This window comes from Bos mutus, chromosome 22, assembly GCF_027580195.1.
Source record: "Bos mutus isolate GX-2022 chromosome 22, NWIPB_WYAK_1.1, whole genome shotgun sequence".
Classification (NCBI taxonomy): Eukaryota; Metazoa; Chordata; class Mammalia; order Artiodactyla; family Bovidae; genus Bos; species Bos mutus.
Window position 1 is genome coordinate 55,161,243 of NC_091638.1, and position 27,618 is coordinate 55,188,860.

Here is a 27,618-nt window from a genome sequence, read left to right on the forward strand (position 1 = left end):
AAGGTCAGTGGTTGCTCGGGAATGATGGGTGGGGAATGGAGATGAATAGGTAGAGCACTGAGGATGTTTAGGACAGTGGATACTATTGGGTTGGCCAAAAGTTTGTTGGATATAACAGAAAACCTGAATGAACTTTCTGGCCAACCCAGTGTAATATATGTTTGCACAAACCCACAGAATTTACAGAGCCAAGACTGAACCGTAAGGTAAATTGTGGGCTTAGGGTGCTAACCTTGTGTCGGTGCAAGTTCATCAGTCGTAACGAGTGAACCTGTTTGCAGGGGGTGTTGATACTGAGGGAAGCTTTGCTTGCATGGGGGCAGGAGGTGTGGGGGAAACCTCTGTCTCTTCCTCTTAATTTTGCAGGAGCCAAAACATCTCTCTTTTTTTAAAAAGTATGTATTTATTTGTGGCTGTGCTGGGGCCTCATGGCAGTGTGTAGGGCTGTCAGTGGGTGGCTTCTCCTGCTGCAGAGCACGAGCTCTAGGCACGTGAGCTCACTAGCTGCAGCTCCCAGGGGCTCTAGAGCACAGACTCAGTAGCTGTGGCACACGAGCTTAGTTGCCTCGCCGCACGTAGAATATTCCCAGACCCGGGACCCGACTCCTGTCCCCTGCACTGGCAGGTGGATTCTTAACCACTGGACCACCAAGGAAGTCCCCCAAAACTTCTCTTCTAAAAAAAGTTTGTTGTTGTTTTTTTTTTTAAATAAGCAAGTGACAGAATGACAACTAGAGTACAAGGCTGTTTTTATAATGTAAACGATGCACACCAAAAACATATTTACTAGGTGTTTATAGATATATCGGAGAAGGCAATGGCACCCCTCTCCAGTACTCTTGCCTGGAAAATCCCATGGACGGAGGAGCCTGGTAGGCTGCAGTCCATGGGGTCGCGAAGAGTCAGACATGACTGAGCGACTTCACTTTCACTTTTCACTTTCATGCATTGGAGAAGGAAATGGCAACCCACTCCAGTGTTCTTGCCTGGAGAATCCCAGGGACAGGGGAGCCTGGTAGGCTGCCGTCTATGGGGTCGCACAGAGTTGGACACGACTGACGTGGCGTAGCATAGCATAGCATAGCATATAGATATATGCAAATGGAAAGAAAGAAAGCTCGGAAAGGACACACAGCAAACTCTTCCTGTCTGCTAAGGGGAGGAGGTTGTAAGTGAGGATTGCTTTTGGAAGATCAAAAGGAACATCTGTCTTTAATATTGTGATAGTTTACAAGGAGTAAATACCAGAAATACTTGGGTAATTAAGGGTAATTTTTAAAGAGGAAAACAAAATAAGGAAAGAAGACAAGGAAGGAGAGAAAAGGCAGATAAAAAGAGAAGACAGACGGTCAGAGAGAAAGGGATGGGGTGGACGGCAGAGGGAGCAGAAGGGGCAGGACTCCCCAAGCCCGTCTTCTCCCACCTGCCAAGATGCCCCCAGCCCGTGCCAGCTGGGGCAGGCAAGCTGCAGCCCAGGGCCTTGCAGTGTTGTCTCCCATTAAGATGTCAGCTCTCTGCTGGCTCCTGCCCACCCCTGGCCCCGGCCTCCAGTGGAAGCCTTCTTTATTCCCCTTATCAGTGAGAACCAGTGGGGACCACATCCCTGGACCCACGCCTGGCCCACTGATTGCAAACTGTTTCTGAAGGAGCATTTTGCAATGGGCTTTCCCTCTCCAGGGACTATTCTAGGAATGTCAACAGCTTCTGTTCGGAATAAAAATGCTGAATCCATCGCTCTCATAAATAACGATAGTGTGATTAGCTGCCATTCTGATGGCAGATAATGGAAGCAGAGCAGGCGTTTGCTGCTTCTGGATTTCCGAAGATAGAGACAGATGGATGGGTGCCAGTGCCTTCATGGGGCATCCACTCCATGCCAGGGTTTGAGTGCCATGAACTCCTCCGGCCCTCTCAACAGACTCTCCTGGGTCATCGCGGCTGCGCCTTGTAACAGAGGAAGAAACTGTGGCCTGGGGATGTCACTGAGCCGGGGTTGATTGTCAGATGCCCACAGGTGAGACTGACACTCAGCTCCGTCCTGAGAGTGACTGACTCTCACGCTCGCCAACAGGCAGGGTTTTCACTTCCAGGAGTGTTCAGGGGAGAAAAAGCCAGGACTTTCAGAACTCTGAGCCCTACTCACGCCCGGTCTGTCCCAGGGACCAGCAGGCAGGTCCTTAAGAATCTGCCACTTGAGTGAGACAAGAGCCCGTAGTCTTCGTGTGTCTATTTGTCTCTTCGGGCTTCCCAGATGGCGCTAGTGGGAAAGAATCCACCTGTAATGCAGGAGATGTGTGTTCGATCCCTGGGTCCCCGGAAAGATCCCGTGGAGGACGGCATGGCAACCCACTCCAATGTTCTTGCCTAGAGAATTCCACGGGCAGAGGAGCCTGGCAGGCTACAGTCCATGGAGCCACAAAGAGTCGGACACGACTGAGCAACTGAGCATGCATACGCTTCTCTCTTCAACAGATATTTGGCGAGCACTTCCTGTGTGCCAAGCACTGGGCTGTGTACCCATCCCTGACCTCGCAGAGCTTACAGTCGAGCTGGAGAGAGAGAGGATGAAACCAGTAGTTAAGCAACCCAGTGCGTGGATGTCTATGATGGGGAAATATGCAGGGTGGATCCAACCAGGGAACTCAACCGGGCCAGGAGGGCAGGACACATGCTGCTGGCATCTGAGCAGAAACGAGCATGGTACAGGTGAGTCCATGAGAGAAGAGGGTGAGGGAACAGTGTTCTTGGCAGAGGGAACAGCCATGGGTAAAGGCCTAGAGGTGGGAACCTCTTGATGAGTGCTGAAGGTAGTCTCACAAGGCTGGATGTCGACAAGGAGCGTGGAAGGAACCCAGAGGCCCCGGTTCTCTGCCCTGGGAGCAGATATTAACGAGGTCTCAGTGGGTATTGAGCCGATATTGTGTGCAAGGCTCCTGGAGGGCAATCCCCACTCCCACCGAAGGGAGAGTGGTGAGTACCTGAAGGGAGGCAGGAACAAGATCTCTGTGGGAATTGGAGCAGAAGGAATCCTACACAGTTGGGTGAAAGTCAGACAAGATTCTTGGAGGTGGTGGCATTTGAGACTGCCTTCAACCCTCAAGTAGAGTCTTTTGAGTCAGGTGGCGAAGAGCTTGCAAATGGTACCTGAATAATTGGAGCATTCCCCACACACCAGAACAGGAGCTAGCTTTCTCCCACCAATATTGTCAGGTAGAAGCTATAGCTATTGTTATTTTTTTTTAATATTTCTTTCTTTATTTGGCTGCACCAGGTCTTGGCTTTCCCAGGTGGTGCTGGTGGTAAAGAGCCCATCTGCCAATGCAGGTAGACGTAAGAGATGTGGTTTGATCCCTGAATCAGGAGGATCCCCTGGAGGGGAGAATGGCAACCCACTCCAGTATTCTTGCCTGGAGAATCCCATGGACAGAGGAGCCTGGTGGGCTACAGTCCTCGGGGCCATACAGAGTTGGACACGACTGAGCAACTCAGCACGCCCATACCAGCTCTTAGTTCCCACACCAGGGATGGAACCCAGGCCCCCTGCACTGGGAGTGTGGAGTCTAACTCACCGAACCAATGGGGAAGTCCCTATAACTATTGTTATTATTCCCATTCTATAGATGAGGAAACTGAAGCCCAGGATCGTGAGGTCATTTTCCAAGGTCTGTCTAGCTCTGCAGACTGCACATAACCCACAGACTGGACACTGTGAAGAAATGTTATCGGGCCGTGTCCTTGGGACAGGCTCTGTCTACACCAAGCACAGCCTGCTCTTTACCTTTGAGGGATGTCTGTTTGGAAGCAGCAGTCTGTCAGAGTGTTTCTGTGTTGAGTTCAGCATGGTGAGACATGAACAAATATTTCAACGTTCAGCGAAGAGGACCCCAGCATGATTCAAGGGCAGGGTAACAAAATGATCTTCAGTTCAGTTGCTCAGTCGTGTCTGACTCTGTGACCCCATGGACTGCAGCACACCAGGCTTCCCTGTCCATCACCAACTCCTGGAGCTTGCTCAAACTCCTATCCATCAAGTTGGTGATGCCATCCAGTCATCTCATCCTCTGTCGTCCCCTTCTCCTCCTGCTTTCAACCTTTCCCAGCATCAGGGTCTTTTCCAATAAGTCAGTTCTTCGAATCAGGTGGCTGAAGTGTTGCAGCTTTAGCATCAGTCTTTCCAATGAATATTCAGGATTGATTTCTTTTAAGATTGACGGGTATGATCTTCTTGCAGTCCAAGGGACTCTCAAGAGTCTTTTCCAACACCACAATTCAAAAGCATCAGTTCTTCAGTGCTCAGTCTTCTTTATGGTCCAACTCTCTCATCCATACACGACTACTGGAAAAACCATAGCGTTTACTAGACGGACCTTTGTCGGTAAAGTAATGTCTCTGCTTTTTAATATGCTGTCTAGACATGTCACTGCTTTTCTTCCAAGGAGCAAGCATCTTTTAATTTCATGGCTGCAGTCACCATCCACAGTGATACTGGAGCTGAAGAAAATAAATTCTGTCACTGTTTCCATTTTTTTCCCTATCTATTTTCCATGAAGTGATGGGACTGGATGCTGTGATCTTAGTTTTTTTGAATGTTGAGTTTTAAGCCAGCTTTTTCACTCTCCTCCTTCACTTTTATCAAGAGGCTCTTTGGTTCCTTTAGGACCATAACAAAATCATCTTACCTCCCATTATCTCCCGCGAGGTTTATTGTGGTTTATCAAGTGGTTACATGCATTAATGTGCTGGCTCTTTTGCTAATGGGGGAATTCCTTGCATGGAGCGGGGTGTGGTTAAGGTAATAGCACCATTTCTGAAAACAAAACACAAAGCCTTGTTTCTCTACGGGAGATGTTTTCTTAGGTCAAAGAGAGGCTTCTCAGTCTTACTAGAGCTTCAGAGAAGCTGGTGGAGGGAATTCTGTTGTCCAGGGAGACAGAGTCTGTTCTGAGCAGCTGAAGGCATCAGGGCGGAGGCCCGGGTGAGGTGTGGGGAACAGACTCAGGCATAGCCTTTCCTCCTGAGCCCCTCACTCCTTGCAGTGGCAGATTGCTACTGTTGTTTGGTCACTCATGGACTGCAGCCCACCAAGATCCTCCATCCATGGGATTTCCCAGGCAAGAATACTGGAGTGGGTAGCCATTTCCTTCTCCAGGGGATCATCCCTGACCCAAGGATCAAAATTGCATCATCTCCTGCATTGGCAGGTGGATTCTTTACCCCTGAGTCACCAGGGAAGCCCACGGAATGGCAGAAGGGAGGTGCCATCTCTTTAATTTACAGGTGAGGAAACGGGGCTCAGAGAGGGAAAGGGACTTGCCAAAGCACACACAGAGGGCTGGTGATAGATCTGAGTATCCTGACCCCCCAAAATCAGGTCCCTACCCACAGCATCACCCGTGGCCTGACAAGGGGTTGACTGGGGTGGCAGGAAAGCCCTGGCGGCAAGACTGATGAACTCAATGGCACAGCGTGCTAGCTTTGGAGGCTTGACTGGGGACTCCAGCTCTGTTCTTCTCTGTGACTTTGGGCCACTGACTCTCTGGGCCTGTTCCCCCAGTTGCCAGTGATGAGCCCGGAACAGTGCTCCAGAACACAGCTAGTGGTCATCACCTTCCTGGCTCTGGTACCAAGTAGCCAAATGCTCACAGGCAAGGTACTTCTTCTCTCTGGACCTCAATTTTGTTGTTGTTGTTTAGTCGCTAAGTCATGTCCAGCTCTTTGCGACCCCATGGACTGCAGCACGCCAGGCTTCCCTGTCCTCCACTATCTCCTGAAGTTTGCTCAAACTCATGCCCATTGAGCCAGTGATGCCATCCAACCACTGCATCCTCTGTTGTTCCTTTCTCCTCCTCCCTTCAGTCTTTCTCGGCATCAGGGTCTTTTCCAATGAATTGGCTCTTTGCATCAGGTGGCCAAAGTATTGGAGCTTCAGCTTCAGCATCAGTCCCTGAATATTCAGGGTTGATTTCATTTAGGGTTGATCTCCATGCAGTCCAAGGGACTCTCAGGAGTCTTCTCCAGCACACAATTCAAAAGCATCGGTTTTTGGTGCTCAGCATCCTTTATGGTTCAACTCTCACATCTATACATGACTACTGGAAAAAGCACAGCTTTGACCATACAAACCTCAATTTACCCATTTCTAAAATAAAATGATTTGACTAGGTAGTATCTCAAGGCCATCTCCAGTCTGATGCCTTGTAAGTCTATGACTCAGAGAACCACCCCGAGTCAAGGGAAGGGAGGGGACTACGCAACAATATTAACAATAATCGTCTTAGCCGTGTGTTGAATGCCCTCTGTTAGGCGCTGGTTCTCCCTTCGCGCCAGGTCTACAATATCACAACAGCCACCTCCTGGCCTCCTGGCTTCCAGTCCTCTCCTCTTTAATCCACCATGCATACCTGGCCTGTCTCAGCCATCTTCAACCCTACTTTACTCTCTGCTTTAGCACATTCAATGGCTCCCCAGAGCCACCCCCACTCCAAGGTGAGGTCCAATTCCTACATATGGTGGTGAAGCCTTCCATGCTCAGGCCCTGCCCTCTCTAATGGAATCGCATACCAGCCGTGTTGTCTCTTTGTCCAGTCCTCCCCGTGTCTCGTCTCAGAGGTGCTCAATGAACATTTGTTGACTGAATGAACACATGGGTGAAATATTTCTCTAAATTAAGGCTACGCAAACTTTAGTCATTTGCAGACCAGCCGCAAGAGTTTTGCAAAAAACTGTGCATTGTGTCTATTTTTGTTTACTTAAGTATTTTCCTTTTTTAGATTAAATAAATGTATCTGAAAAGGAAACCGTACATCATACTGTAACTAGAGGATCAGTATTACTTGCCAGAAATAGGTCTCCACTAAAATAGACACAGGACAGATGAGCACTGTGTTCAGTTCTAACTAGACATTGCTGTCTACCAGGGCTGCAGGCCTAGGGCATCTCTCTCCCTCAGTTAACATGGGATGGCTCAGAACCGCGAGAGGCGGTGGAGACAAAGGAGCACCATCTTGAGGCTTGCCCATGGACAGCGATCACAGGGATGCTACAGGGGATGAAGACGGAAGAGCTCTTCCACGCCGAGTTATTTCACCCCACTGAAAATTATCCTAACTACCGCCAGTGCTTGCTGCCCACATTTTGGGAACTCTACTAACAGAACCCATGCCTCTAAGCCCACAAGGGATGCATGTGAATTCTCTGGAAGACTTCAACTGGGCCTTTAGGAAGGACATGGAGATGGTGCCTTGGCCATTTCAACTTTATAGTATGGGGTCCTTTATCTGAAGCCACCCCTGCACAGCAGACAGACAGTCCTCAGAACTCCACTGAGATAAGAGTTTGTTGGCTGAAGCCATCTGCCTGGAGGAATAATGAGTTCCCCATCACTGGAGAGGTGCAGACAAATGCTAGACAGTTATGGGCAGGTGGGGTGGGGAGGGGAGGTGGGGAGCAGGGGGTGTGATGGAGATAATTCAAGCATCAGATGGCCAGTCTATGAAACTGACCTGACAGCTAGACAGGCTTTCCTTTCGTAAGTAGGCAAAACACATTTAGAGCAATGAAAATAGAGGTGAGTTAACTTGTGAACAGAAATACAGAAGCAAAGAGAGATGATTGTGAGGAAGAGAGACTTGAGGGAAGAAGCGGGAGTGGAAATGCTTATTATAATTCGCTTCTCTTGGTAATGTTTCCTGTTTTTCAATCCAGCACTGGATTCTTTGGGACTATTTTGGTTTTAAGTAACATAAACTGAACTCAAACCTGTGTAAATGAAAAAAAAAAAAAAAAAAAGGAACTTAATGAGATTTAAATAATAAAACTGCCTTCGGGCATGGCTGAGTCCAGGGACTCAGACAATATTCATCAGTCCTGTTCCTTCCCCATCACTCAGCTCTGCCTTCCTCTGTGTTGGCTCCACTTTCAGACATGACCTGCCCAGTTCAGTTCAGTTCAGTTCAGTAAACTGCTCAGTCGTGTCCAACTCTGTGACCCCATAGACTGCAGGACACCAAGCTTCCCTGTCCATCACCAACTCCCAGAGCTTGCTCAAACTCATGTCCATCGAGTCAGTGATGCCATCCAACCATCTCATCCTCTGTCGTCCCCGTCTTCTCCCGCCTTCAATCTTTCCCAGCATCAGAGTCTTTTCCAGTGATTCAGTTCTTCACATCAGGTGGCCAAAGTATTGGAGTTTCAGCTTCAGCATCAGTCCTTCCAATGAAGATTCAAGACTGATTTCCTTTAGGATGGACTGGTTAGAGTTCCTTGCAGTCCCAAGGGATTCTCAGGAGTCTTCTCCAACACCACAGTTTAAAAGCATGAATTCTTCAGCTCTCATGACCTGCTAAGGAATGACAGAGCTGGCTGCCAGCAGCTCCAGGCTTAGGAACTGTGGTTGTTGCTGTTGTTTAGTCACTCAGTCATGTCCGACTCTTTGCAACCCCATGAACTGTAGCCCTCCAGGCTCCTCTGTCTATGGAATTCTCCAGGCAAGAACACTGGAGCGGGTTGCCATTTCCTAATTCAGGGAATCTTCCCAACCCAGGGATTGAATCTGCATCTCCTGCATTGGCAGGCGGGCTATTTACCACTGAGCCACCAGGGAAGCCCCCACCATGTCCAAGCTCTTTCCAAATCCTAGGTCGACAGCCTCTCGTGCCCACCTGGCAGCTCAGAGGTGCTCAGCAGGGGCTCGACAAAGCCTTCTCCTGAGGTCCTAGCAGTGGGCTGGGGCTGGCTTATGGGTGGGCATGGCCCCTTGGCCAGGGGAACGTGGCCCATGGGCCTGGGCAGCTGCTCTGGGTGGGCCCCCTGTGAGTGATCAGCCACACACATTTCTTAAGCTCAGTCTGCCGGAAGGTTGCTTTCCCAGGCCTGGAAGAAATCAGTGTTTGAAGAAGACTGCCGGAGGCCAAGACCTCAGACAGCTCTCCAGTCAGATACTATGAGGAAGCCCACGCCACCCGCCACTGGGTGGACACGCTCATGTGCTTTGAGCATTTGGGGGAGCCCTCAACTGGTTTTAAGCTGTGCCTACAAGCTGCACAGACCCTTAGACACCACTCAGCACCAGGGCCCTTGCCAGGCCCCGGTCACCCCCAGACGGGCCCTCTTTCCTGCCGTGGCAGTCGGTTTCCTCCTCCCAGGGCCGGTTTGTGGGGCAAGAGCCCTGCCTCTCAGCTCTCCTCTGGCCTCGAGGCCCCTCGAGGAGATCCACAGATTCTGTGGTGGAGATCAAACTTCTGTCTGACAGTCCTTTTAGCCAAAGTCCCAGGAAGAATTCTCATCAACTCAGGATCCGTCACACATTCCTCCCAGCGAGGTCGGGGTGATGTGCAATGGCTGTGCCCACGTCACATGCCATCTCTGAAAGGAGAAAACCCCATTCAATCCGATGAATGCAAATGGAGGAGAAGTCCCCAAATCAAAACCAAGGTGCTGTTATCCAAACTGAAATGAATGTCAGGCAAGGAAAAAACAGCTTCTGTTTTTGCTACCTTCATCAGTTCAGTTCAGTCGCTCAGTCATGTCCGACTCTTTGGGACCCCATGAACCGCAGCACGCCAGGCCTCCCTGTCCATCACCAACTCCCAGAGTTTACCCAAACTTATGTCCATTGAGTTGGTGATGCCATCCAACCATCTCATCCTCTGTCATCCCCTTGTCCTCCCGCCCTCAATCTTTCCCAGTATTAGGGTCTTTTCAAATGAATCAGCTCTTTGCATCAGGTGGCCAAAGTATTGGAGTTTCAGCTTCAACGCCAGTCCTTCCAATGAACACCCAGGATTGATCACCTTTAGGATGGACTGGTTGGAGCTCCTTGCAGTCCAAGGGACTCTCAAGAGTCTTCTCCAACACCACAGTTCAAAAGCATCAATTCTTCTGTGCTCAGCTTTCTTTATAGTCCAACTTTCACACTCATACATGACTATTGGAAAAACCATAGCCTTAACTAGACGGACCTTTGTTGGCAAAGTAATGTCTCTGCTTTTTAACATGCTGTCTAGGATGGTCATAACTTTCCTTCCCAGGAGTAAGCATCTTTTAATTTCATGGCTGCAATCACCATCTGCAGTGATTTTGGAGCCCAATAGTTTAGTTACCCTCATGCTGCTGTTTCTGCTGCTAAGTTGCTTCAGTAGTATCCGACTCTGTGCGACCCCAGAGACCGCAGCCCACCAGGCTCCTCTGTCCCTGGGATTCTCCAGGCAAGAACACTGGAGTGGGCCATTTCCTTCTCCAATGCATGAAAGTGAAAAGTGAAAGTGAAGTTGCTCAGTCGTGTCCAACTCTTAGCGACCCCATGGACTGCAGTCTACCAGGCTCCTCCACCCATGGGATTTTCCAGGCAAGAGTACTGGAGTGGGGTGCCATTGGCTCATAACCTTGCTCAAATCTGTGCCCCGAGTTTCCATCCAGACAGCATCTGTCCATCCTTTGGCCATTGGTTCAAATGGCATTTCCTTGAGGAAACCTTTCCCAACCATCCCAAGCTGGACTGGGATGGATCCGCCTGGGCTTGTGTGGTTATTTGACAGAAGCCTGTCTCCCACCCTCCACCAGGACCTAGGGGTCTGTGACCCGTCTTGTTCCCCATACTGTCTCCAGGACTCAGGACAGTGCCTGGCAAGTAGGAGGAGTTCAATAAACACTGAAGTACAGGTGGAGGTCATGGCATGGGAGCTGGGACCAGTGATGGGGGAGGATGGACCAGTCAAGGAAGTTATCAGGATTCCATGCTTGTGGGTGAGAATGTGGGAAAGAGGCCGGAGCAGTTAGGGTCACCTTTAGGAGACCCCACAATGGATGATAGGCTTGCGTGCGTGCTGTTGCTAAGTCGTGTCCAACTCTTTGTGACCCCATGGACTGTAGCCTGCCAGGCTCCTCTGTCCATGGGATTCTCCAGGCAAGATTACTGGAGTGGGGTCGCTATGCCCTCCTCCAGGGGATCTGCCTCACCCAGGGATGGAACCTGCATCTTCTGCAGCTCCAGCATTGCAGGCGGATTCTTTGCCACTGAGCCACCTGGGGAGCCCATGGCTGATGGGGGTGGGGGTTAATGTGGGGTGGGGGATGGCAAGTCTATTGGCAAATGCCAGCCCTGGGGCCAGAGAGAGGAGGCAAAGAGTAGGCTAGAGAGAGGAGATCCTTTCTGTGAGTCCTTGGGGAACCTGGAGGGAAGGACAGTCGCAGCCCCAATACCAGGAGTCTTTATGAAAGGGGTCAGGGGTCAAGGGGAAGGGAGGGAGGCCTCAGGCACGGGGTGAGCATTGACTGGGAAAGAGGTGTCTCTGTGGAGGACCTCTCAAACCCCAAGACCCGGAAGGAGGGTGGGTATCTGGGGGGTGGGGGTGGGGCGCGCTCAGCTCCCATCCCCGGGTGTTGCTCCAGGCTGTGTTTCCATTCTTAATCATCTGTGTATCCATCTGTCCATCCACACACTGAGCCAGTTGTGTCTCTACCACCACCATCACCCTACCTCCCGGCAGCAGACAGGGAGTCCTCCCCAAGCCGCACCTCCCTGCCACGTGCACGCATCCAGCCTGGGACCCAGAGCCTGGGCGCTCCAGCTCAAAAACTTCCCGGTGTTAGCAGGCATGGAGGCGTGTGCAGGCATGGAGGCGGGGCGGGGCAGGGGGGGCTGCCCCTGGGAGGAGAGCAGAGAGGGGGCAGGGACGCACCCTCCATCCACCCCGCAAGGGGGCCTGGCGACCTACGGGGAGAGAAGAAGGTGATAGAGAAGAGAGACAGAAGCAGATCGGCAGGGCTGGAAGGAGAAAAGCCCCGAGGGAAATCCTTGTGGCAAAGGACTGGGACCCAGAGACCCAGACAGCCGGGCCGAACCAGGCAAGACACCACCAGACTGAAGGGGAAGGAAGAAGGAGCGTGAGGCGGGCGGGGGGAGAGGGGAGCGGGCGAGGCGGATGGGGCGGGGCAGAGAAGAGAGAAGAAAAGGAGAGGACGCGGGGCGTGGGGGTGGAAACAGGGGAGATGGGGAGAGAGGAACGGAAGCGGGAAAAGGGAGAGGGGAGACGAGGAGGGGAAGGAAGGGGGCGGGATGAAGGGGCCGGAGGGCGGGGCGGCGCGGCCGGCGAGGCGGCGCCCCTCCCCGGGCTGGGCGGGCTCCCGCGCCCCGGCCCCGCCCCCAGCGCTCCCCGCCCCTCTCCTCGCCGCGTCCCCGCGCCCGCCCTCGGAAGACCTAGCGCGCGGCGAGGTTGCGGGCGAGAAGCGCGGAGCTGAGGAACGGAGGAACCCGGGAGCGCAGCGCGGCCCGAGCCCGGAGCGGCCCCGCGCCCGGAGCGCACCGGAGCGGCCGAGCTGCCCGCGCAGCGCCCGCCGCGGGCAGCGCAGCCCCGGCCGCAGGTAGGAGAGGGGCGGCCGGCGTCGGGGCGCCGAGTCCGGGACAGCCGGACGGCGAGGCCGGGCGCCCAGAGCTACTGCTGCGGGCCGGGCGGGATGGGGTCGGGCTCGCCGAGTTTCCACACCCCCGCGCCTCGCCCGGCCTCGGGCCCACAGGAAGGAGCCCGAGGCGCCGCTCCGAGTCGACGCGCACCCGGGCTATCCCTCTGGGATGCGCGAGGGGGCCGGGGGAGCACCCACGAGGGTCACCAAAATCTCCGGCTTTTTTCCAAGAGGTCGCGGGCCCCTTGGCCCCCCACCCCACCCCCAGCTGACTCTGAATTCTGCTGGAGCCGTCGAAGCGCCCGGTTCACCCCCCAGGGGACGGCGGGAGACCCGGGAAAGAATGATAGCGTTTGGCGAGCCGTGCGCCACTTCTCCTTGTGGGGTCAGCTGCGCCGAGGTCGAGCTGGGCCCCTCTTCTGTTCCCTGCGGGCTCCGGGGACCAGGCGACTGGGGAATGGGACACTTCCTTTCTGTCTTCGGCAGCTTAAGCTCTCAAGAAACGTTGGCTAGAAAGCACACCGCAGCTTGGGCTTGAGCTGAGCGCACATAAGTCCGAGCCGCGCTCTCCGAGCAGTGTAGGATTGGGGGAAGGGGGGCGTCCCTGAGGTTTGAAGACTGTGTCTGTCTTCTTGCCTTACATTCTGACATTTATTTTCTGGACACTGGAAAAAGAGGAGACCCTGCCACCCCCCGGGACAATGATCAGCAGGTCTCCATAGGGGGGTCCTCTTGTACCCCCATGTCCCCATGGCTGGCATCTACAGATGCTGTGCTCTAGCTTAGCTTGCTTTTCGGCTAAGGAACCCAGATCCGGCAGCCCCACACGGAGGCTCTGAGCTGATCTCCTCTCCAAACAGACGTGAATCCCCGGGGAGAAAATTAGGGTTTTAAAAGCCCAGTTATAATGCCCAGTGTCTGCCTGATATGGGGCTGGAGCTCTCTGTCCTGTCCCAGGAAGCTCAGCCTTCTCTTCATGAAGAACTGGGGAGGGGGCACTGAATAAAATGGCTCCTGAGCTTTGGTGACACCCCCAAATCAGAGACTCTGTCAGGCTAAGTGAGCCGACTCGGGTCAATCCTGATGGGTGTTCGGTGAGAGAGGGGGGTGTTGGGTGTTGGATATGGCCTAGATTCTCTCATTGGGAACTTTGGAGGAAATGCATTCATAAGATAGCGTGAAATGCAGTACCCCAACTCCGAAATTCCAGAACAAAGGATGTCAGTGGGAACCGCAGGCATGTGTCCTCTGCCTCTTGGCTGTCTCAGTGAAGAGTTGACCCAGCCCCTGCCCTTGTCCTGGCAGAGCAGCCCCAGACTCCCCACCCCAAAGGCAGAGGAGGCTGCAGGTCCCTGGACAAGTGAGAGGGACCTTTTCCCAGGGCAATGGGGCAAAATGGCTGAGCCTCCCTTGAGCCTCAGGAAGAAACTGTTAGGCAGGCTGCAAACAAAGAAACCGCTCTCTACCCAGCCAAGCACTGGCTCAATGGCCAGTCCTTAGAGGACGAACCGTGAGTCCCCGGCAGCGGGAGGAAACCCAGCTTGTCTGGCAGGGCATCTGTAGCGTGGCGCGAGCCTTGAGAATTACAGGAGAGAGGCGGCAGCTGCAGGGGGGAAACGGGAACCGTCTCTGCTGACACTCTGCCTGTTCAGTCCTGGCTGGAGGCTCGGTGAGAAGCAGGGCCCCCTAGGATCTCAGGATGGGGCTGGCAGGGGGCTTCTAGAGGCCAAGGAGGAGGAAATGCAGAGGGTCAAGACAAGGAAGGAGCAGGTCCCTCAAAGCTGAAAGAAGCACAGTTGCTCCGTCTGTCCCTGGTTCTCACGTGCATGGCAACCTGGAGCTCCAATGCTGTGACTCCAATGCAGTTGCCCAGGACGTTGCAGGCGCTCAGTAAGGATCTTAGAATAAAGCCAGCACGGATGGAAGGTGAGGACAGTGTGAGCGTGGGCCTCCCTGTATCACTGAGCAGGAAGGCCATGAAATACAGCCTCTGAGACCACAGCCAGGAACGAACCCGGGAAGAATGGGCTTTGAGCAGGGCTGCGGCCTCTTTCCACAGGTGACCTTGGGTAAGTTCTCGTCTATTTGGGGAGGTGGGGACGGAGTATTGAAAGCTGCCGGGTCCCCAGCTTGTGATTCCTGCAGTGACCTTGTGCAGCAGGTACTGTTCTAACCCCCCAGTTCAGAGGTGAGGAACCTGCGGGACAGAAAGGGAACGTGACTTGCCCAAGGTCACACAGCCAGGAGGAGGCAGGGCAGAGGTTTGAATCCCACTCTTCTTCTCACCTCCAGGCCAATGCTTTGTCCTGTTGATAGGTCTCTGGGCCTTGCTTTCACCTCCACAAAGCAAGGTGGTGGGGCGATGGTCAGGATGACTGACAGTGAGGCCCCTCCGGGCCACCATCCAAGCAGTGGCTGCTCCCCTGCCTTTCCAGCATATGCTGAGAGCAGCTTTCAGTAAAGCACAGCATCAGGCGGCTTCTTGCCTGCACATAAAGACGCTGTTCCCGCACTTGGCTATGAGCTCAGTAGCTGAGATGTCCCAAGTCACTTGGAATTTAGAAATGTCTTTTTGTCCCTTGCGGTGTGTGGATCACAAGCCAAGCATCAACCCCAGTTGATCAATCCTTGCGCCTGCTGCCTCCAGCTCCCCAGCATCCCAAAGTCCACCCTCTTTGTCTTGAGAGCGGGAGGGTGGTACCCAAGCCCCTCCATGTCACCTGGCCTGAAGCCGGCCTAGCACTTCTTCCCTTTGATCACCTGAGCCCTCTAGAAGCCCAGCCAGGGCTCCAATACCAAACCCAGCCAGAGGCTCTTAATCACCTGAGCCCCAGGTGGGGACAGAGAAGTATGTGCTGCCCTTTGCCTGTGTCAGGACTGCCCCTTCATTCAGCCAGGCCAAGCTGCTTGAACGGCAGGCAGAGCATGCCTGCCATGATGAAAGCAACTGCAAAGAGCCCCTGCAAGTCCCCCCAGGCCCCCAGCAAGAACATCAGATGCTCAGCTGCTGCTCTGTGGCATCCCTGGCGCCAGCTCCCCAAGTGAGCCCAGGACCGGGGTGGGCTGGGGGGGTGCACTTGGTGCCACCCATTCTCTGGAAGGTGGTGGGAAAGGGCATGGTACTTGAGGAAATGCTGGGAAGCCCCATGTGGACCCCAAGATAGGGCTTCCCGGGAAATGTGCCTTTGTGAGCCTTACGAACATCCAACATCTTTACCCTGAGCTCACCTGAGGGCCTCCAGAGCAGAGGTAGAGATGGAATGAGCGGGGAGCCGGCTAATAGCGGAGACAGGGTTGCCTGGCACGGACCGTAGGTGTGAATGCAAGCTGTGATATTTCAGCACAGACTTGGATTCAGTCATAAACAGGAGAAAAAAAGAAACTCCACGAAATGTGGTTCCAGTGATAATCTCATCAATAAACAGTCACGGCTAAGAGTCAGTGATATGCCAGGGGGCTGTGCTGTGTGCCTTCCTGATAGAACTGTGTCTCGTTTCCACAAAACCTCGTGAGCTCCATAGTGGAATATGGTCCCTGGACCGATGAGGAAACTGAGACGGAGAGAGGTGAAGGCACCAGCTGCAAGACCACTGGGCTAGGAGCTGGCCCGGGAGCCCAGGTGCAGCCACGTGGTACTGACGCCCCTGCCACGGAGAAGGCCCTGACCCTGACTGCATGGCCAGGACCATGACACCCTGTTTAAGGAGCTGCCCGTTAGGAAGCACCTTGCAGTTCATCCCATCAATTGAGCTTTGCCCCAGCTCAGGAAGCTGGTAGTGTGATCGCTGCTCTTTGCTAGCTGGGGAGGTTGAGGTACAGAGAGATGAATTTGTACCCAAGGTCCCTTGGCTGCTAAGTGGCAGAACTGGGGTTCATGCCCAGGTGCCCCCGTAATATACAGCATATTTGTGAACTGTGCTTTAGATTCACTTAAAGCTGGTGTTGATATCGTGCACCCAGCCACATTGCCCTGACTCTCAGGTGCTCCCCCCAACCCCAACTTGTCACCACCTTCTTGCTGCTCTGGAAGTCCCCAGGAGCAGCTGAGGAAGCCATCAGCTCTGTTTACCGTGATCTGACATGACACCAAAGTAGCATGCGATTTGATGCGAGCTGCCTGCAGCGAATGGCCTTCTATTTTTACCTTTCTTACAAATTGGAAATTACAAGGAGGCCAGGTCTTGCGGAGCGATTGGCTGGAGCCCTGTGCAGGCAGGGGGTTGTGCAGCTAGGTGGAACTAGCCACATTAGGGTGCCAGGGGCCCTCCTGGCTGCAGAAGGGGGTCCCCAGCTTCTGGGGCCTGATGGCATCGTGGCAGGCAGGCCGGGCTGGAGGGTGCACGAGTTAGTGGCTGCTTCGGACAGTGATCTGCAGCTCTGCCCACCTGTCAGCTGCATGGTGTCTGCAAGATCGGTATCGCCTGCCAGCTCTGGAGACAACTGCGTTCTGGCCAGAGGGACATTCAAGGTCAGAGATGCCCCGAAAGACACTGACAGCAGGTTGCTTTCATGGCCTTATTGTTTGGTGAGGAGGTTCTGTGCAGGGAGAAGGCAGCGGCCACAAGGAGGGTGAACAGTGACATTTGGTGTCAGTATTGCGGTCTTCTGGAACTTAGTCCTGAGAGCAGTTCATCAGTCAGTCATCAGAACACTTCACAGTGTACAAAAAGAAAAAAAAAAACTCTCTTGTAGTTGTTCTTTCTCTTGCTCCTGTCTGAACTATTCCAGGGGAAGAAAATATGGTCCCTGACAGAGTCCTCTGTCCAACAAAAAGAGTCATTTTCTGTAAGTGACGTCTCAGAAAGCCCTTATCGGAATGACCTTGACTCAAATGCAGCCTCTCTGCACACATGTGAAATACGCACACACTTAATGCTTACACAGACGTGCATGATGTGCTTTCTGTTGAAGTTTGCACTAGCTGGGAGCTCCAGGTGAAAGTAATATTATTATCGTTTCCATTGGTATCTATCTCCACTTTTTGGATGGGGAAACAGGGGCTGGGGAAACAGGGGCTCAGCAAGCCCTGCACAGCCTCAGCCTGACCTCTGGTTTCCCAGTTGAGGGGAGTCACCTTTCCTAAGCCCAAATCCCAGTTCATCAGGGAGCCCCTTGGAAGGAACCTTTGTGGGAGGCAGGTCACAGCACTGGCGTCGAGCCTGCCAGACAGCGTGGAAAGGCACGGTTGAGGTTTTGGAGGAAAGGGCCGCAGATCCTGTTCTTGCCTGCCCTGAGCTCTGGCCCGCCGCTGACATGTCGTCCATTGTATCCAGTTGGGGTCTGAAGTGGACTTGTTTGGCCGGGGCGCCTGAGCAGTGGCAGTGCCTGGGGACAAGAAGGATGCTTGCTCTCAGGTGCACGAGCACACCAGTGCTCATCTACACGGATTTGAGCTCCAGGGGCCCCGTGAGATCATCCGGAAGGATCTGAGGGCCTTGGTAGCCTGGAAAGTTGTGGGCAGGTGTTTGCATGTGAGCCTCAGGGTGGTTTGGGACCTGCCGTGTGGCTCAGAGTTATGCCCGACCAAGAGGGAAGGGAAGGGGTGGGTAGGGGATGGAAACCACTTGCCCTGGACACTACCCACTTCCTTCTTCCCTCGGACTGCTGCCCACGCTGAAGGTTGTGGAATAGGATGAGGTCTGGGGGAGGCCGGGGGAACTTGAGGGTTTGACATGTCCCCTGGCCGCGTGGCCAGCCCAACCCTGACCAGTGAGGCTGGAGCACCTCCCAGGCATCGACTGTGGCCCGCCCGAGGTGGTGAGAACAGTGCCAGGGGACCACGGTGCCATCCCCATCGGCCGGAGGACGACCCCAAGGTCGATGGAGGTGGGGTTGCTTCTCCCTAGTTATACTGCAGAGTTCAAGCCCAGGTCTTGCTGGTGCCAGCCCACTGTGCCTTCCCATGCCATCTGCTGCCTCTGGGGAGCACCCAGGTGGGATCGTCGTGGGGGGAGCCAGCACAAAAGTGACCGCGGCCAGAGGCAGCCGCTTCCCACGTGCTGTGTGCTCCCCATCCTGCGTCCGGCCCTCGTGGCCACCTGAGCCTCGTGCCTCTTAGCGCTCCTGTTGGCTGTCTCCAGAGCTTGTGGTCAGGGACCCACCTATGGTTTTTGTACGTGGGCTTGGGGATGGGGAAGAAGTAGTCTTCCTGAAGGAATCTGAATGCACTTACTGTATTGCACGGACACTCTTTTAACAGATTGGCTCTGCACCGTGTCACCAATTCATCAGATGCATCGGACCCCCAGTTCTGAGCTCTGCCTTTTGACGCAGGCACCAAGCCCAGTATTTTATAAACCATGTCCTGGGGTCTTCAGTAGGTGACCGAGCCCAGGGCGCTCTCCTGGTTGCCCAGGTTGTTCCATCCTGCTGATGGAGACCCGAGGCCTGGGCTTGTAGACCCCAGGAAGTGGTGGGGAGCGCCACCTCCCATGTGGGCTGCCTGGGAGCCTGAGGAATGGTGGGCTGGGTCCTTACCCAATCAGGTCCTTCCCCTTTCTCTGTCCATAAAGCCAAGGGCTTTGGACTGGACGCGTCGATCGGCCGCTCCGTGCGCCCGGTGCCAGCTCTCCGAGCGGGGAAAGGCAGGCTGCATGCCCCACTTCCTCCTCCATTTCCCCCATGACAGCCTCCCCGAGACTAATGACGGAATATAAGGGCCCTTTCTCCAAACGGCAGAGAGTGCCAGTAACGACAGAGCAGATGCAGCACTGTTAATTATGCCGCGGGCATTAAATGGAAACGCCAGCCCCAGAGGAGTTAAATAGCGCCGCTGGGCTGGCCGCGGCTGTGCCCGAAAGCAGTGCCATCAGCCTGTGCCAAGGCAGAGCCACCGCCTCCCCAGCCCTGGAGCCAGCCGGGAGTCACAAAGCCCCCCTCCCCAGCATGGGGTCCGCAGCAGCTCCTTGGAGCTGAGACGTTGGTGGCTGCTCTGGGAGATTTTCTTTAGAGACCTTTGGGGAGGAGGGTGGTCAGAGGCCGATGTGGGCCAATAACGGGACCAAATAAAGCTTTGAGCACGTACTGTGTGCTAGGCCCTACTGTGGGTCATGCAGATAAGCCAAGAGCAGAAACGCCGTCTTCTGAGGTCTGCGGTGCCCCACGTAGTCGGGGACGCAGAGCAAGTACTTAGTTCTTGCTTTTGCTTGTTTCTGTGACTGCTTGAGGGGGAGCCAGAGGCTGCACAGGTGGGGGCCGGAGCTGGCCCGTCGTGGGCTGAATGGGGTAGAAGGGCAAGGCAGGGGGACTGGCTTGCTTCCTGGGCACCGCCAGCCTAGCCTTTCCAGGAGCTGAGCTTCTTTCTTGCTGGTGCTCATGGGCTCCTTTGCCTCAGTTTGTACATCTGCAAATTGGGTTTGAGGTTTCTTCCCACGTGGCTCAGTGGTGTAGAACCCACCTGCCAATTCAGGAGACGTGGGTTCAATCCCTGGCTTGGAAAAGTCCTCTGGAGGAGGGCATGGCAACCCACTCCAATATTCTTGCCTGGAAAACCCCATGGATACAGGAGCCTGGTGAGCTACAGTCCATGGAGTCCCAGAAGAGTTGGACATGACTTAGAGACTAAACAGCAACACATCGGGCACAGTGAGGGCTGTGATGACTGCAGGCAAGCCTGTCTCTGAATGAACCCTAGCCTTGACTGTGGCAGGTCAAGAGATTGCAGAAATGTCTGAAAAGTGGCATTGTAGGGGCAGTAGGAGAGGGTCTGATCACCAAAGGCCGCTTCTGATTCTTCCTGTGGATTGAAAGTGTCACTCGAACCTTCAGACCTCCCCAGTCACTCTGGTTCCCTGCCTCCTGCTTCTTGGACCTTGAAATCAGTCTCTGAGGTTATTCTAGGCCAGGGAAAGTCATAAAAGCCACCAATTTCAGATACCTCTGTTATAGGTGGGTAAACTGAGGCCTAAAGTGGCGGGGTCCGAGGCCCACAGGTGCTAGGACCCGGAGCTCCTTCCCCTGCCCCAAGCCCAGCGCCGCTGTTGAAAAATTATTAAATGAGTTGGTGGAAGGACTCTGGTTGCCATGACAACGCAGCCTGTGTCCTCGGGAGATAATGGCGTTGCACAAGGCAGAATGATGTGTGTTGAATGCTGATTCGGGAGCCGCTCGAGCGAGTGATGGAGTGAGTGGAGGGGACCGTGTCTAGGGCTCGAGCTTCCCCAGAAAAGAGGCTGGGGGTGGGGGGTGGGGATAGCTGCAGGGAAACTGGCTTTGTCTGGAAGCATCCTTGAGGCAGCCTTGCAGGATGGGGTAATTTCCTTCATTTGTGGAGGTGCAGAGTGAGGTGCAGAGGGGTGAAATGACTTCACCAGGTCACACACCTGTGCATGAGATGGAGCTGGGCTTCAAAACTCCGGAGCCTGCAGGGAGTCTGGGCTACGGAAGCCCTGGGAGAGGTACAGCCAAGGGGAGGGCAGTGGGTGAGCTGGGGACACTGTACTCGGAGTACCCAGACCTCTCTAGAGACTGTTGAGGAGACTCTGAAACACGGAGCTTTCTGATGGGCTGGGAGCAACAATTCTAGCCTGAGAGGAATGGGAAACAGTAAGTCCAAAGCCCCCCCTCACGCTTCCTAGCTGCGTGACCCTGAGCAAGTCACCTTACCTCTCTGAGCCTCAGTGTCCTCACCTGCAAAATGGGGATACGAACAGATCAACCTCACACGATTGTTATGAGACCAAATAGGGTGGGTAGGCAGAGCACTAGGCCCCACTGCTGAGCATCAGCCAAAGGGAAGAGGCTAGACAGGTATGTTCCCAACCATATATGGGCTTGTAAGATACGGTGTAGAAAGAGTACGTGTAGATGGTAGGAAGAGTGAAATTGGCCAAAACGAGTAGAAAAGCAGTAAATAACGGGGATCTTCATTGCAGGCTTAGTGAATGTCACCAGGACAAACCCACAGCTTCCATCATTAAAAACACGCATAAGTACTCTGTGTTTGGAGGGCATCATCGGTGTATACCTTGCTGTAAACGTACCGAGCCTGAAAACCTGGGCATACACCAGGCTGGGGGAGTCGTGTCTGTTGTGTGCCGCTCTCCAGGTGAGCCCGTGGAAAATAAACACTCACCCACGCTCTTCATCTTTCCATCCCGAACAGCTGGGGCAGTATACTCCCTTCCCTACTTGGGGGTCGGGGAGCATGGGGTTAACGCCCCGAGGAACCCCAAAGTACATCATTTGCATGCTGGCAAAGAGGGGAGGCGAGCTGGCAGACAGCCCCACTCCATTTAGGAAGCAGAAAGAGGGTGCTGGCCTTGGGGTTTGGCTGTTTGAAAAGCACGGGGGAGAGCTAGGATCCTAATGACTTAGAGGCAAGCGACCATTTTGTTTGTTCCAGCTAACCTGTCTGAGCACGTCCACCCCCAGAGAAGCAACCTGGTCCTAGATTCCCTGGAGAGGGTGGGTCGTCTGCTCGCTGCTGCTCCTAAGGCTGGATGCCGGGGTGTGTGCAAAGCAGTGAGCCCAAGCCCCCCACCCCCCCACCCCCAGACTCTGACTGTTCCACCCTCGGTAGGCGGGAGAGGGTTGGGATTGGGAGATCATTCCGTGGACGGATGAAGACAGTTGACACTTAAGGAGGTTTGAGCAGATGTGCTAATTGCAGGGATAGGTCCCCGTGTCCACTTGGGGACCGTGTTTAGTGAGCAGTTTGCTCTGAGAATTTGGTGTGGTCGGCATTGACAGTGGTTTCACCGTGCCCTTTTATCAACTGCCTGTGGGTTAAGATAACTGTGGGTCCTGCCTGGGACTTCTTTCCCATATCTTGGAAAAACAAGAATAGTAGCCCTAATCAGTTGATATATTATAATTTCTGCCAGGTAACAAGTATTTAGTACGTACCAGGCTCTGTGTGGACCACTTTTCATAGTCTCCCCAGGTAATCCTCATACTGGCCGTAAAAGTAGACATTGTCACCTCCGTATTTGAGAGGTTTCGCTTTCATGCAGCTTCTGAACTCAGACTGAAAACCAGGTTTTCTCACCCTCAGGGCCAGTGCCCTTAAACACTGTCCTATTCCATCCTGGCTCTTGACAAATAAACTTCTGAATACCCTTGACCTCCTGAGCGGAAGTTACTCATGAATTTCTTCATTGTTCCTGGGACTTAAGACCATTTTCTCAATAAAAATCTCATTTCCCCAAATGGATGGTTTCTTCTCCCTACATGGGATTTTTTTTCCTGACAGAAATGGGGTTTGGGTATTCATATGAGGAAGATTTCTTTAGAAAGCTTGGTGAATGAATCAAGAATAGATGCCTTGGCTAAAGTGAGCACTCGTTGGGAGTCTTTCAAAAACAAAATTGGCTTTCTCTTGTAGGAAATACTTGAGACCCAGGAATCTGACCCTTAATCAACTGAAAATACACAGCCTTCTCATTCTTGAAAAATATCCTAAAGCAGTGTCTCTCCAGATTTTTTAAAATCCATCTGAGCTGTATTAAAAGAACAATAGGATTTGTTGTTTCCCAAATATAAACTCGTAATGCTGACCTCGCTTTTTTAACCAGCCTCCCCCAAATTCTTCATATTTCTTAGGAAAGGGGCAACAATGACCCCTCCTCCGACCACTTTGAGAAGGAGCTGTCTGGCATGACTAGACTGTGCCCTATATATTAGAATTGCAAACTCGAAGGCCATGGAGGGCTGGGTGGGTCAAAGAACTGAGTTAAGAGGTCAGGAGCAAGTGACCGTTGTGGGGGACCTTGTCATAAACGGGTACATACGCACCTTCTCCCCGTCCCCAAAGTGCTCAGCCAGACACACGTGTGGGCCCGTTCTGGCCCACGGGCAGGCGATCGGAGATCCCTGGTAGTTCTTACGATGACTTTGTGTGATCTTAATCTAGTTTGTCTTCGGGACTTCGGCGCGTGCATCTCTAGAGCGGGGCTGAGAAAGCCTGCAGAGGTGTCCAGAGGAGGAAGCAGGGTCGCATGTTGTGGACACTTGGTAAGGGAACCACGGAGTTGCCCACTGTCACCAAAGTCCCGTCCTGTGGCACGGGGTTAGCATTCCACGCCAGCTGTGCATCTGCGGGGGACTAAAAACCGTTTAGTTCCACCAGTCCCCACAGTACTGTGCTTTGCTTCTTCCCGAGTCTGAGTTCTTAAAGGGCCCTCATCCTTATGCCCTTCAGAGTCCTTCAAGCACGTCTTGAACAGGAGGGAAGGCTCCTTTAACCCTTGGTTTTCTCAGCATGCCTTCCAAGGCAAAGAGAGTGTGAAAAGAATGCCAGGCGGGTGTCTTGTCACTCTCTATTTCCTGATCCGAATTCATCCTTTCTGGCCGGGGGAGCAGGGGGTGCTTTTCAGGGGTGTCCCCTGGAGCAGAGCCTCCAGCATTCCCCACACCGGGTGGAGGAAGTGGGGCGGGAGGCGTAGGGCGGTGGGGCAATGAGAGATCCGGTGGTTCTCAGGGGTGCCTGGAGCCCACCCTGGCTCAGCCAGTTAGGACAGCTGGAGGAAGCTGTGGGGGGGAAGCCCCGCGACCTGGTTGCAGTCTCAGCTTTTCAGCCACTTGCCTCCTTGGATTCTGCCTGGGTCTCTGAAACTTTGGCTTCCTCCCTCCTCTCCCTCTTCAGTGTCTTGGGCTTCGCAGGTGGCGCTAGTGGTAAAGAATCTGCCTGCCCGCCTGCTGATGGCAGGAGATGGAAGAGACTGCGAGTTCAGTCCCTGGGCAGGAAGATCCCCTGCAGAAGGAAATGGCAACCCACTTCAGTATTCTTGCCTGGAGAATCCCATAAACAGAGGAGCCTGGTGGGCTGCACTTCATGGGGCCTGCAAAGGGTCAGACACGAGTGAGCGAGTGGACATGCACACACAAGCCCCTTCCCTCCCTGGTGTCTCAGGCAGGTCCCAGGAGGTCACCAGAGCAGGGCAAAGAGGAAACCAGCAGTGCCCCGGGTCTCCCTGCTCCCTTCCTTCCTTCCTTCCCTCTCCTCCCTTCTCTTCCTTCTGGCGCCTTCTCCCTGTCCTTCTGCTGCTCTTCTCCAGTCTCTCTCTCTCTCCTTCTAAACCTCATCTTTGGTGTCTGAGGCTTTCCTTACAGGAAGCAATCAAGAACCTGCAAGGCTCACTGAGTGAGCGCATCTCTTCTGATCCTGTGACCTCACGGTGGACCCTGACCCCGCCGGGGCGGGAACACAGACCCTGCAGAAATCAGCAGAAACTCCCAGCTGGGCCGGTCCCTTGCTTTCTGGAGAGCCCGTTGTTCAAGCTCACCAGCACACCCCTGCTTTGGCAACGGGAGGGGCGCCACCTTCTCCGCAGCCGATGTTTCTCGAGGACTTGTGATAGCAATGTCCGCACGGTGGGACTCAGGAGAGCGTGTGTGTGTGTCGGGCACTTTGTGAGCTGCCGTGGCAGGGAGCAGAGCAACGTGAAGACCCAGGTCCCATTGGTGCAGAGAGGACCAGTGGAGCTGGAGAGACAGGGTAGAAGGATCAGTTAACTCGTCAGGACAGAAGGCAGGTTGTGTAGAGGGACTGGGCCTTCCCCATCGCCCCCACCCCCAGTCCCAGCTCAGGCACTGTCCCTCCGCCCCACCACATACTCAGCAGATGGGTTCTTGCCATGTCACCATCAGATCAAATCTCCCTTCTTTCAAAGGTCCCCAAGTCCCCCCCGCTCAGTGCTTGCCGTGGGGTTGCTGTTCAGTCACTCAGTCGTGTCCAACTCTGCCACCCCATGGGCTGCGGGCTTCCCTGTCCTCCACTATCTCCTGGAGTTTGCTCAGACTCATGTCCATTGAGTTGGTGATGCCATCCAACTATCTCATCCTTGTCTCCTTACTGTGGGATGGGGGGCTTGGGGGAGAGGTTAAAAGCATGGGAATTGAGCAGATGGCTCCAGATCGTGGACTTGGGCAAGTCCTATCGCCGTCAGTCTCTGTCTCTGCGAGAATTAAAGACGAGCATCCGTGAGATGCATGAAGCTTGCTCAGTCGTGTCTGCCTCTTTGCGACCCCATGGATGATACAGTCCATGGAATTCTCCAGGCCAGAATACTGGAGTGGGTAGCCTTTCCCTTCTCCAGGCAACTTCCCAACCTGGGGATCGAACCCAGGTCTCCCACCTTGCAGGCAGATTCTTTACCAGCTGAGCCACAAGGGAAGCCCAAGAATACTGGAGTGGGTAACCTATGCTGTCTCCAGTGGATCTTCCTGACCCAGGAATTGAACTGGGGTCTTCTGCATTGCAGGCAGATCCTTTACCAACTGAGCTCTCAGGGAAGCCCACTGAACTAAACCACCAGATAAACCTTTGGCATGATCGCTGTTCTTGCTCCAGGATGTGGCGCACCCCCTTCTCCTGCTTCAGAGCCCTTGACCGTAGCTGCCACCTCCCCAGCCAGGCTCCCTAAGGGACCCCAGATTCTTGCCAGCCAGACCAGGTCCCTCATTGTCTGTAAGCACATTTTGCCGTGTCCCCATCCGCTCCGCCTGGGGTGCACTAGAAGTGTTAGGCTTGGGGAGAGGAGCAAAGGTTCCAGTCTGGCTTCTCTCGCTGTGATTATAGAAAGAATGTCCCAGCCAGCCCTGATGCCATCGTCTCCCGGTTTCTTGCCTGAATCCAGCCCCCGGCCGCAGCCGGGCGCCATCCCCCCCTTCTTTGGGCTGTGGGAGAACTTCCCCGAGTGGATGTCGCTTATCTGCACACCCACCTGTCACCAGCGCTTGGTGGTGGCAGGACCCAGACTCCAGCTGGCGTCTGGATCGCTCTGCACCCAGCATGGGACCCAGCTCCCTGGAGGTGCACCGTCGATCCTGGTTGGATTGGATTGAAAATTGCCTCGACAAAGCGAGGTGCACAGTCAGACATTGCAGACAATTAGGGACTCGAACAGATGTTAGCAGACTGTGGACCATGTGAGCGAGGCAGGCGGGCTGAGATGAGAAGCAGGATGAAGTCAGAAGGGTGCTCCGGGCCAGAGCCTGAGTCCTCTCCTCGTGCATGGAAGGAGACCAAAGCACAGAGTGGTAAAGGGCCTGGCTCGATATCACAGCCCGTAGCGTGCAGAGTGAGGATTCAGACCCGGGTCTGCAGACTCCAGAGCCTCAAGCTGACTTCGCGTCCTCCTCTCCCGGCCCCTAGAAAGGCCTGCTTTTCTGCGAGCACAGGCTGTGTCTGCAGGCAGAGGAGAGCTGGGGACTCCTACGGGGATTGCCACCGCTGGGCCAGCTGCCTCCCAGGGGGCTCTCTTTAGAGCCCAGCTCGGGGGCCTGCTGACAGCTGCTCAGCTGGGATCCCACATGACCCCTTGTTGGCTCCCAGGACACCATCAGGGTTTGCCCGGTCTGACCATGGGGACCAGTTAGCCTTCACGGAGCCAGACCTTGGGGAGGTAGAGTCCTCAGCCACTCTGGGCTCCTTGTCCTTGGGGGTTTGCTCTGGAGGGAATTACATTCTCTCCCACCCTAAAGGTGGGCCTTGCAGGGGGAGTTCTGCAGGCATCCAACTAGAGAGAGCGGAGTGGGCTGGTTAAGGATATGGACACAGGAGACCAGCTGCCTGGGTTCCAGCCCTGGCCCCCCTAGTTTCTAGCTGGGAGACCTTTGGCAAGTCCCTTTCTCTCTCTCTGCCTTGGTTTACCCATCAGTAAAATGTGGGGGAGGGGTGAGAGTGGCAAGTTATTGAGCTGGCTAGCATCTTATGGGAAAACTTGGACAAACTTTTTGACCAACCCAGTGCTCTCCATAAAGCGTTTAGAGCACGCCCTGATGTGTTAAGTCCCCAGCTCACTTTCTTCTCGTACTTCAAGCTCTTCTTTCTCCTTCCTTTGTTAATGAAAAGTTGGGGACGGTTCCTGTGTGTATTCACAGACAGAAGAGCAGCATGACTTATTTCTCCTTTGCGTGGATGGCATCACTGACTCAATGAGCATGCATTTGAGCAAGCTCCAGGAGTTGGTGATGGACAGGGAAGCCGGGCATGCTGCAGTCCACGGGGTCACAAGGAGTCAGACATGACTGAGCATCTGAACTAACTGATGGATTTAAGAAGCCTGCAGCAGTGAAAGCTGATCTTTTTCTCGCTCTGGTTGCTGGGGTGGGATGTCCTCTAACCTCATAATTTCTGATTTGAGAGGCAAATCAGAAAACCTAGACTTCCAGGCTTTCTGAGGCTGCAGGCAGGAGGGCTTGCACCTCAGTTTTCTTCCCTGTAGCACACTGAGAGGCCAGGCAAACACTTCTTCATGCCAATACCTCTCTTCCTCC

At 54.0% G+C, this 27,618-nt stretch overlaps 1 protein-coding gene across 1 annotated transcript in view; it reads left to right on the plus strand.

Moving 5' to 3' along the window:
- The first annotated feature begins 12,181 nt into the window (after positions 1-12,181).
- SLC6A1 (solute carrier family 6 member 1) overlaps positions 12,182-27,618 on the plus strand; it is a 40,078-nt gene continuing 24,641 nt past the window's right edge. Inside the window, exon 1 of the mRNA XM_070359305.1 lies at positions 12,182-12,360. The gene's annotated coding sequence lies outside the window, so the exon portion shown is untranslated. The remainder of the gene's footprint in view (positions 12,361-27,618) is intronic.